The sequence below is a fragment of the Pteropus alecto genome, unplaced genomic scaffold (assembly GCF_000325575.1).
Source record: "Pteropus alecto unplaced genomic scaffold, ASM32557v1 scaffold35, whole genome shotgun sequence".
Taxonomy (NCBI): Eukaryota; Metazoa; Chordata; class Mammalia; order Chiroptera; family Pteropodidae; genus Pteropus; species Pteropus alecto.
In genome coordinates, this window is record NW_006437828.1 from 13065054 (window position 1) to 13076861 (window position 11808).

The 11808-nt window shown below is 53.6% G+C and overlaps 1 protein-coding gene across 1 annotated transcript in view; it reads left to right on the forward strand.

Annotated features, from left to right (window-relative positions):
• The window catches only part of CSMD1 (CUB and Sushi multiple domains 1), a 1232804-nt gene that overhangs the window by 1030105 nt on the left and 190891 nt on the right, over positions 1-11808 (forward strand). The window lies entirely within an intron of this gene.

Sequence of the window (11808 nt, forward strand, 5' to 3'; positions counted from 1 at the left end):
CCCTGCACGGAGGCTGGGTGGCCGCGGGTCCGCGTCGGAGCGGCCACAGCCGGCCCGGCGTCCAGGGGCTTGTTCACCAGGACGGGACACGCTCTACGTCCTGGTCAGCGAAACATCACATCGCTCGCGGAAGCACGAGACAGGGTTCCAGAGGGGCACACGGCGCATGGAGTGGCCGCCCCTCCCGGGACCTTCCGGGCGTAGATCTGGATGAAACGGGCCGCGTGGGAGAAGAAATTGCTCACTCGCCCGCTCTTCAGTACGGCGACCGAAAGAAACGGTAAGAAATCGCTCCTTCGTGGACGGCGTTTCTTTAACAACTTGAATGTCGAATTATTCGATTGACGTTTTAAAATGTAGAAGTCAAATTCCCAGACCTAAAGGAATAAAACGGATCTAATAGAAAATATAAATAAACAAATATCTCATCAAGAAGCAAAGGACCCTTTTTGTGCTTCTAATTAGAATCTACTCGGCTTCCGGCTTCCAGGACGGATGGGGACGTGTGTCATCAGCCGGATTCGTGTCCAGCTGAATTCGCTATGACCAAAATAACACTGTCCGTGTCCTGAAGACTTCAGTATTGCATTTCATATCATGATAACAATAACAATAATAAAAGTAATGGCGTTCTTACCGCATGGATTGTTCGTTTGATCATGTAAATATGGCGTTCAGCATTTCCACATCGACATGTAATGAAAGCTGACGGCATTCTCTCTTTGGAAAATCAGTTTGTGGAGAGATAGGAAACCGTGGCTTTCCTTCTAGGTTTGCTAAATAATGTTGAATCCATTCTGAAATTTCACTCACTATATATTCTGATCAAACGCTATTTCTGAATCCTCCCAAATTTTTAAAAATCAGAAAGTATTCAGATTTGAAAGGCATGCACTTATTTCCATGATGTTTGAAAGCCAGTTCACTGAATTTTTTTAAATGTATAGACAAGCAGTGAATTTCGTTTTAAAAACTCTGGGAAATCATCAGACGCTTCAGAGTCTGTTTGACTCAAAGGCACTTAGTAACAAATAGGAATTAAAGTAAGTAGCAGTGAAACACAGTAACATGTACCGACTGCGCTGCTGCTGCTGAGCTGCGGGACTCGGGTGCTGCACCCGGGTCTCCCTCCCTGCCGCTCCCTCCCCGTCGCCGAGGGGCTGAGGTGCTAGGTGGGTAAAGAGCTGCGAGCCCCAGCAGCCCCGTGAGGATGAGCCGGCTGCGCTCCACCGTCAGGCACTTTGTGGAGGACGCATCAGGGATGCGGGGTAGGCGCTCGGCACAGCAGCTGAACTTGGCTGTGAGGGACGGGCACAGTTTGGGGGCTTTGAGCAATACTGACGCACGGGCAGGCAGCTCGCCTCGATCCGGGAGGTGCTCGCGGGTGACAGGATCGTGACAAGATCGAGCGTTCACCCCGGTCACAGGTGACCTTGCCCACGAACCCCTTCCGTAGGCCAAGCGGCCGTGCGTGCGTGAGTGGCGGAGGTGGGAACACAGCCAGCGGGACTCAGAGGGGACACGCGTGGGAGCTCGGCCAGAGGCCGGCAGCGCTGGTGTCGTGGGAGACACCGGCGGACGGGAGTCAGGAACCCAAGGCCTCGGGGGTCGTGGGCGCCTTTGGAGGAGTCGGGAGGTGTCCACGTGGTGCCGGTTTGGGAGGGGCTGGGGTCCCGGGCAGGTTTGCTCACGAAGCCGCTGTTCCCGTCGCTTGGTTCGGCCTTTGGGTTTTGCTGCTGGACCACTCGCGACGTGCTGCCCATCGTGGGCGTGCGAGTCCCCAGCATAGGTGTACGATCCCCCATCACGAGTGTGTGAGCCCCCAGCATGGGTGTGCGAGTCCCCATCATGGGTGTGCAAGTCCCCGGCCTGGGTGTGCGAGTCCCCAGCATAGGTGTACGATCCCCCATCACGAGGGTGCGAGTCCCCATCATGGGTGTGCGAGTCCCCGGCGTGGGTGTGCGAGTCCCCAGCGTGGGCATGTGAGTCCCCAGCATAGGTGTACGATCCCCCATCACGAGGGTGCGAGCCCCCAGCATGGGCGTGCGAGTCCCCAGCGGGCGGACGGCGTGCCCCGCACGGCAGCCTGACACCATGCTGCGGCTCCTAGCTCGGGCGCCCGGCATCACTAGTGTCTCGGAAGGAGGCCGAGGGAGGACAGGCGGGCACTTCCGTGTCACCGTTAGGCTGACGGATGGCAGTCAGGCAGGCAGACGTTCTCTCAGAGAACGGGCTGTGGGGACAGGACGCGGCTTTCTCGTGTCCCGACGCTGTGAAGTGCCGGCCGTGGGCCGGCCGTGCTGTCACTGCCAGAGAGTGATGGCCTCGCGGAGCCGCTTGAGGAGCTGCATGCTGCCACGCGGCTGACAACCGCTTTGTATTTATTTGTTGTACAATAACAAAAGTGACAACATCTACATAATAACAGCAGCCGTAAATCCGAGTATTGTTGGTAATCCCTTATTTTTATACAGAGTTTGCTTATGAAGAGCTCGAAATGTTTTCATAAATCTTGCGCTTTTTTAATGAAAATCTCTACAGCGTGGGGCAGAAAGACGCTTCCTCCTTCACGTCTAACACGTGCCACGTGGAGCGGCCGAGGCAAAGGGAAGTTACTTTGAGGGTGGACTCGGCCCGGCCCATCATTTCGGAAGGGCTGGCTGTCCCTTCACCTCTCCTTGTCCCCACCCCTCTCCAGCCCGTCCTCCTGCCCCTCGGCCCCTGGCCACCTGCTCAGCCTGCCCTCAGCCCCTCCCCCGTGGGGGACACTTCATCTGCCCCTCATCCTGCTCCTCCCGCTGGGGGTTTCTGTGACATTGTCCAGTACGGGCGTCTTTGCCTTTCTCCCGGGCTTTTCCTCTGTCTGTCTGTCTGTCTGTCTATCATCTGTCTGTCTATCATCTGTCTGTCTATCTATCACCTATCATCTATATCTGTCTATGACCTGTCTATCTATCTGTCATCTATCTGTCTGTCATCTCTCTGCCTGGCATCTATCTAGTGACGAGGAGTAAAACCTAACTGAAGAGAGCAGGGACTGACGTCAGGACCTCGGGGCCCCTTCCCCAGCGGCCCCCAGGACAGTCCACCTCCTGAGGCTCAGCGCGAGGGCTGCCGGGCATGGCTGTATCCGCGTGGATGAGCTTGCTGTGCTTCTTGATCTATCGATGAAAACCTAACGGTTATTTCAGAGTGCAGAAGAGTTTCATCCCCGTGGGACTGTGCAAAACGATTGTCATTTATTATTTTAATTTTTTTATTTTGGCCAAATCAAGTGACTCTTTCTTAACAAATGAGGAGAGACACAGGCCTGTCCCGCATGCGCGTCCTAGTCCCAGGCCAGAGTGGCTGACGGGGTGCAGGGCGGGCACAGCCACTGCCGGGGGCAGCAGGGCCCGGAGGGGCCTCTTGGAAGGGAGCCCTCTGTCTGTGGACCACGTCCTCAGCTCTGACCACTGAGCTTCCTGGCCGGCTGAGGCGCCAGGCTCCCTCCGGGCTGCCACCCTCTATTGTGGCTGTGACAAAGCTCTCCAGTCTGTCTTGCTTAGGGTCCTGTCATTGCCTATTTTCTAAGATTACTCTCGGGATTAGGAGAGAGAGTGTGCAAACTGCCTAAGGCCTGCTCGGTGAAGGAGAGCATGGTGTTAACCGCTACTTACCGCCCCCTGCTCCCCGCTTCCCACAAGCTCAAGGCCGTCTTCACAGAAAACCTCTGTCGCCAGCACCCGGTCCGCGCGTTCGGTTCCTAAGCAAAGACTGGAGACCGAGGTTCGTGGGTGAAAATAAGAAGTTGGCCACAGCTCATATTTCTCTATTAAAATTAAAAAAAAATCGAAAATATGTTGTCAGTCTGGATAATCTCACGTAAACCACGTAAAGGCCGACACCACTGAGTCTGAGACAATGGCGGTTAGAATAAGTCGCGAGGCCCATACGACTAATGAGCGACTGTTTCGAAACCAGCTCAGTCACGTTTCCAATTTCCCGCCTCCCATGTCACCGCCGTTTTCCTGTGACGGGTCTAGTGTTTCGGAAGCAGTATGGAAAACACCCGACCTTTTCATTTACCATTAAAACGACTACACGATTAAATTTTACGGGAAGGCTCAAGCTTCTTAAAAAGTTATTGCCGAAAGGCTGCCTTGGTGTCGACATAGTCGAAAGGTGTTTTACTGCGGTGTTGGTGTTGGAGGCATCGGTAGAAGTCTTCTGCTTGTCGCTCTTTAAATCGGAAGGTAGTGGGACAGCTGTCATCATCTGCATTTACCCAGCTTTAATTTCTACACTGCTTCGCTAGCAAATGATGAAAGTATGTCGTATCAAATGATTCAAGTCTGTACTGGGAAGGATTTTCAACTCCTCTTACCTTAGTGTTTGATCATGAAGATTCTGCAGGACCGCAAATTCCTACGGCTAAATGAAAAAAAAAAATTCAACGGTGGCTAATAAGACGCTCGGAATAGTCAAGGTGTGTTAAGCAACCAGTGAGTTTCAGAGTTTAAAATAAAAAATGTTGAGTTTCGTTTTTTTTAGACGCATCCTTCTTAGACAAAAACAAAGCAAAGACCAGACCTGCTCAGAGAGGAAGCTGCTCGTTATTGCTCTGCCGAAGGAAGCCCACCCCTTCCTCTGTGCTGCGGCGTGTTCTGCAAACAGCCGGATCGCGTTCCGCGCGGCCGAGTGCGGTAGACGGTGTGCTGACCGCGCCGTGCTTCCGGGGGTCTCGGTAAAGTGCGCGTACGCGTGCCTGTTTATTCGGTTTCGTCTGGGAAACCGAAAGAAGCATCCACAAGGGAGCACGACGTGCCGTCGGCGTCCCCCACACGCCCCTTGGAACGTGCAGGCGGCTCATTGAGAAGCAGCCATGTTGCATCCCGTGCGGCTGCCCATCCACGGGCTGCCCGGCGCCAGCGTCCTGCTCTCACGGAAGCTGTAGATGGAGGCGTAAGGCTCCAGCTCGGTGACCCTTCCGACTGCCGCCTAGAATGCCCGTCCATTCTGTTTTCTGTAAGCCCTTCTGACGTGGTGCGGACACTCCCAGGGAAACCCTGAAGCTCGGTGGGGCCACGTGGGCCGCCCTGTAGCTCAGTGTGTGCATAGTAACGGGTGGATGTCCCTTGCGTGTGGGCGGCGGTAACTGTGGCACGTTGTCCTTCTTCCGTTCAGACTGTGAGCCCCGGGTGGGCCAGGCTGAGATTAACCCGCTGCAGGCTGTCGGCGCCCAGCGAGGCATCTGAAGCTGGTTAAGCGCCGTGTAACCATGTGTCTGCTAAGTGATTTCATTAACAAGCGACAGTGTTGTAGGTAAGAGAATAAGGTAGTCCGGATATGTGTCCTCGACTAGACTATATCCATGACCTTTTTTTTTTTTTTTTTTTACTTTAATGTCTATTGATATATTGGGTCAAAAAATATTATATTAGAAAATTATACCCTCAATATATTTTTAATTATCAAAAATAAAATATGACTAGAGCAAGCTACTATATATAAATTACTAGCTGTTATCATCAGCTACAAATCATAATTAAAAATACGTTTTAGGAAAATAATACTAATAGCTTCATTTATGGTAGAGTCGCAGTTTCGACATCAACATTTTTGCTTAAAACCAAACTGTATAAAAGACACAGATAATCCAAACACACTGAGCACTGTGGTCAGACAAACGCTGACGTCGACCAGACACCCGCGGGCTCTCTGCGTGGCGGGGAGAGTCACGCTGACAGAAGCGTGACATTCCTGTCGAAAATACCCTGCACCCCTCCTGCCGTCTGCCTCCCACGTAAGAGGAGGCGAGCCCCACGGATTCAGACGTGATGACGCAAGCAGACGAGCTAATAGGGAACGGACCACGACGGACAGAGAGAGGGAGGGCGCCCTGGGCCCCTGGCGACGCCTCTTACGCGCCCCCAGCACCCGGCGCCGTCGCAGTCTGCTGCCACTCGTCACCGCGTCTGCCTTCTCCGCTGCCCGGGAGGCTCTGCGAGGCCGGGCGCCTTCCTGCTCCGCGCCCTGACGGTCGAGAGCCTGTCTGTGTTTAGTGAGTCCACGGCAGAGGGTGCGACGAAGGACTCTCTCCCCGCCCCGGACCTGCACCCTGGACCTGGAGCTAGAGGGCGGCGGCGTCCCTCGCCGACGGTGCCAGCGCCCTCCTTTCCCGGCTCCGGGTCCTGCCCGGTGTCCCGCCCTCGTCACACAGTCTTGAGCTCCGTCTGCGTGGCGAGGTGCTCGGTGCTCCGTGCACGCCCTCGCCCACTGCCCCGTCCCCACCACCTAGACGAACACCTTTGCAGGTAAATACCGTTCCCCCCACACTCCCGTGCATACCCCGCATTGCTGCTGATGACCCCCCTGAAGTACGGACATGCGTGCGGTATGTCCTTGTGCAGCGCCTTCGACTGTCCCCGGTGGGTGTCCCTGGGGCCACAGGCAGCCGTCACCCTCCAGCCCCTGCCCCCACCCTGCACTCACCCCCAGGCCCCAGCAACGCAGACAAGCGCTGTTGGACACACACTGCGGGACACGCCACGGCCCCTGCAGCCCCACGCGGCTGTGACGACTTCTCTGCCGTGTCTCTCCTCCGAGGCCCTCACCCCCAGCACCTGCCGTCCTGGGCCAGCTGCAGGTCCCTTCCACAAAGCCCTGCGGCCCCTCCCGCTTCTGGCCCTGCCCCGCAGTGAGCACGGGGGCCTCCGCTGCCACGTCGTCTACCATACTGTGCCCAAAACATTTACGTTCGTTGTCTGCATCGTTAACCAAACTGTGGTTTACTCAGAGGACCCAACAGAGTCCCTGCCTCAGAAGTGATAGTAAATATGTTTTGGAAGTTTAGACAGAGCACTGATTATAAGTTCCTACCGCAGTGTATGAACGAGGACAGTATTCACCCATCGGCCGTGCTTAAAAACGGATTCAGGGTACAGCGCCTTCGCTCCACGCAGGCCCGAGGACTTTCCACACTGAAGATCCGTTTTGGAATTTGAGAATATATTCAGAATTATAAGCTATTTCAAGATCGACTCCTGGATTTTTGCTGTGATCACCTTCCTTTATGACACATTTGCCCAAAACCGAGATGCTTCAGAGAAGCAGGTAAACCCCTTGGTTATGTGATCTTCATTCTGGACTTTTATGGGCTTTTTGCTGTTTCACCCTGGAACTCAGATGTTCGCTTTTCTGTTTCAACATTTTCCCCATCCTGTTGACTAATGCCATTTTTGGGAAATTGAGTATCTTTCCACTGGGGTTGATCATATAATCACAAAATAGTAGCAGCAATAATAAAATAATATTTGAGGAAAATAAATGGATTAAATGAAAAAAAAGTAGCTGAAAAAAATTTGAAACTACTAGTGGCTATCACTAAAAAAAAATATGTAGATATAATTTAAGAGATAACAATTTAAAAATCAAACATGCACACACACTTCACCCAGAATTTCATTCTGGAGTAATGTGAGTTGGGTTTAAAAACATGAGTCAGAGAATTCACTGTTAATGAACTGTATTCTCAAGTAAACCACAGTAAGTTTAAGAGTTTTAGCAGCATTCTCTCGAGCTGCATTTCTTTCCAGAGGAAGTAGTCGATATAAATCTTTTTTCTGGATGCAAATATGAAAGCACTGTCTTTTTTTATTTTATTTCATTTCATTTATTTAACTTATTATTTTATTTTATTTTATTATTTTATTTTATTTTGCTCATGACAACCTTTCTTATATTCTAGAGATGCTTGCCAAAAAAGTGCATTCACGATCCCACCCGATCTCGGAAGCTAAGCAGGGTCGGGCCTGGTCAGTACTTGGATGGGAGACCACGTAGGGAGACCAGGTGCTGTAGGCCTAAAAATAAAATAAAAATAAAAAATAAGGGATTGTAAGCTGACAAGGTCCTCGCAATCTCTGAGAGGTCAACCAGGGGTTGCCATATCTTAAGGGAAAAAAAAAAAACTGCATTCACCAAATGGAAACGAGTCTGAGGTAGAGCTGTGAGATAATAGGTTGGTACAAAGGTTTGAAGCTCGAGCGGCTGTTTGCAGACGGCGTCGCAGATTTGCGAATGACAAGCATTCTTTCTCCACTGTGTCTTCGTGGCGGACATGAGAGGACCCTGTCACGCGTCGGTCGCTTACACAGGCTGACGGCACCCACGTGACAAGTCTCGGGGCTCGGCCGGAAATTTCCTTTTGCACATAAGGTGCTTTATTTAGAGATAAGAGCTGGTCCGAGTCCCTGAGCGTTAAGTGGCAGAGTCTCTCACAGCGCTGATACTTTGTTAGACTTTGAAGAGATACGAGATTTAATTCTTTAAAATGTTACAACTGGGTCGTTCCTGCAGAAGACACGGAGCGGTGATTTTCATCTGCCTGATGTTTGCAGCTTCTTTTGACCAGAGCATATCGTTCAAAGGATCTCGGCTGCTGATATAACTTAAGAAATGACTGGAAAGCAAAAAAATAGAATTACTAGTTAGAGTCAAGCCACAATTGCAACGTTTCGACGAAAAATAACTTGATTTTATCTTTTCAAAGGTCCTAGGGCCGAATGAAAATACGGAATCAGTATTTGTACACTGACATCTTATAAGTCAGTGGCTTCAAGATAAAAAAGGATAACTTTTCTATATTTTTCATCATGACTCATTAGCCATCTTAACACCGACCATGCTAACGCCTTTCAGATTCAGATTAAAATGTAAATGCCTCTTCTTTAGGGGGATATCTGCGTAGATCTGACTATAAGTCTTAAGCAATTATTTGTAATAAGCCCCAGGAGAATCCTTTCTCGAAACGGCTCCAGGGTCAGCGTCACAGAATTCCACCATTCCTCATCGATTCTGTGTCTTCTGCCAGTGTTTAAAAGCGGCAAGGGATGGTCACGCTGACTCCTGGGCGCCTCACCCCGTGGTGGCCTGTGTGGGGGAAGCGGCAGGGCGGGCTGCGTTTCCGGGCGTGGGGACCGCCGAGCCCCCGCGGGAGAGGGACCTCCCGGGCCGCGGTCATCTCTGTTTTCAGGGCTCCCCCGGGGACAGGGGACAGCGCCTGGGCCTCCACCTGCCACCAGCCGCATGTCCGTAAGTCCTGGGAGCAGCGTCAAGCAGACAGTGTCCCTCAGTGGATCGAAAACTGGAAAACACAATTCTGGAAAATCCCAACACTTTTCAACTTTCCGACAAGAAAGAGGAATCAATTTCCGGTAATGAAACTGGGAGGCCTGGAGGTGTCAGGCACTGAGGGATGATGTGTGGGACTCTGCAAAATAATAGCATTTCGTGCTGCCATCAAGCGCTTACGTGACCTTTGGAAGAAATAACAGAGGGCTTCGTAAGAAGGCACAGGCCAGCGAGGCGGGAAGGGCGGCTGCCCCGCCGTAAGTAATTTGACCTACATCGTCTACACGAGATGTGGTTGTAAAAATAAGTTTTGAGATTAAGGGATAGAAAAAGCAATAACACAGATATTTCAACCCAAATAGTTTAGGAGACCTTTTCCGTGGCCCGCCTTTATCTGTTTGCTCGATTGTTTTTAATGGCTCTCCCTCCCGTGCTCCAAAAAGGCGTGACTGCACGTTCGGGGGGGCGGCAGTGACCCTTCGAGCTACTTTTGATATATTTTCGGATGTTAGGCCTTCGACAACGATTTCGACGGGAGCCTTTCAGAGCCGTGCTCTGTGGACAGGGAGGGACCCGCCGAGTGGCAGAAAGGCGCTGATGCCTCTGATCTGTCCGTGGGGGCCCTGACCGCCCGCGATGGAGGCCGAGCGTGCGTCCCCCGGGGAGTCGGGGCCGTCGCCGTGCAGTCCACATAGCACGGCCCGGGCCGAGGAAACCGCTTCCGAGAGAGCCGCGGACGGTCAGTCCCCGCGACGGTCATGGTCACGCCAGCCCACCCTTCCCCCGTGCGGCCGGCGTCCGCTCCTCACAGCGCGGCCTCAGCCTGAGACGACACATGCCAGCCGCTCTCGTGCGGAGCCCGCGCCGCCGCCCGTCGCGCTTGCCCGCAGCGTCCACGATCTCACCTCGAATTTTCAGCGTCTTCACTTTCGGAATATGTGCTCATTCAGCAAACATCTTCGTGAACTCAAAACATGCACGTTTCTGTCGCTCCTTGAAAAATCAGGAGCTCGGGTCACACGGAGTCACTTTGAGCCCGCAGCAGGTGGTGGCCGCCCCTGGGTGCCCACTGTCCCTCAGCCACGCATAGGCCTGGCTCTTCACCGATGGGGTGCACACGGCCGCATCAGCGTTTGCCGTCGCCTTGCCCAGGTCCCGGCCCACAGGCACGGATGGCGGGGAGACACCGGCCTCTCGTCCACGGTTCGCAAGCCTGGGCTTCGTATGTCCACTGTGCATTTCCAGGTTCACACACCTCATCTGACCTGAAATAGTGAAACGCTTTGAAACAGAGCTCGGTGTTCCTAGTGGCCAGCGGGGACCTCGGCCTCCTGCCCGGCCACCGTGCCGCAGGCGGGCGTGGTTCTCCTGGACCTGTCTCCTGGGCGGCGTCACTTCCGAAGCGCTGCTGACGTCCGTCACCTCCAGACACCACACGGAGCGACATGGTAAAGCCACAAAGACTGTGGCTCCCTTTCGCCAGAGGAGATGCTGGGCCCGCGCCACGCTGGTGTCGGATGACTGCCCCTTGGCGTGGACTCACCAGCGCCGGCCTCCCTCCCCTCGGGGGGCAGCCCCCCGGGCTCAGACACCTGCTGAGCCCAGACGCCCTGTGGTCAGGACCCTCCCCCCTCCCGCCCCGCTTCCCTCCGGGCCCACGTAAAGGATCCCTCTGTCTCGTGCCGAATCGATATGCCTGAGCAGCTTCCTTCCACATAGCCTGAAGTCAGATCCCCTGCATTTCATAAACAGATCGGAGCTATTGGCAAAGGTACTTGGTAAACAGACACTTTAAAGAAGGAAACTTTTCGTAGCTACTGAGTGGAAATGATGAGACGCTGACTCTTTCCTCTGTCCAACGCGAAGTTATAAAATCAGCCTCGATTAGGTCGTCGGGGTAAAATGCTGGGTGTTTAAAGATCTGTTTTCATCATGAAAACATCTCGGAATGCAAGTTTGACAGGCAGACTTAGCAAAAATCAGACGTTCGTTTCCATTATTTTATTTCGAGAAAAAGAAGTCGAGTGAAATGGAAATAAATGTAAACAGCCACGTGGCACCACAGGCTCCAGCCCTACTTTGTAAAACGGTCAAAATCGGCCTCATGATGGAGCGTGTCAGTGCCGGGCGGTCTCCACGGTGGCCTCAGAGCACGGCTCCCGGGGACGGACTGCGGCTCTCGCCCTGCAGCGGCCAGGGCTCCGTTTAGGCAGCCGTCCCCCTGAGCTTCGGAGCCGAGTTAGCGGGCGCCGTCGTGACGATGCGTGCCCAGGCTTCGCGTCGTGCCCGCCCTGGCTCAGCAGCTCCCGGCTGAGAGCAGAGGCCTGGCAGCTGGCGACCCCGAGCCCTGGGTGCCGTGAGCAGCGGCCGTTTCATTTCCCGTGAAGCCGGAACCCGTGCAGTGTTAGAGGAAGTCGGCCCAGGGCAGGTGGCTCTCGATGAGGCCTCGCCTGAGCACGGGCAGCACAGACCCCGAAAAGCACCCTGGTGGCAGCCGTGGGTGTCCCTTCCTCCTGGCCTGTCCCCGGCAGGGCAAGGGGCATGGAGGCAGGATGGCAAAGTCCCAGAAGGCTCAGAGGCTTCCTGGAGGGTCCGGCACATGGGCCGGGGGCCCCAGGCCAGCACACGACCCCTGGGAAGTCTCTAAGGAAAGTTCCCATGATGAGTGTATAAATAGAGAGAGGGACAAATAGG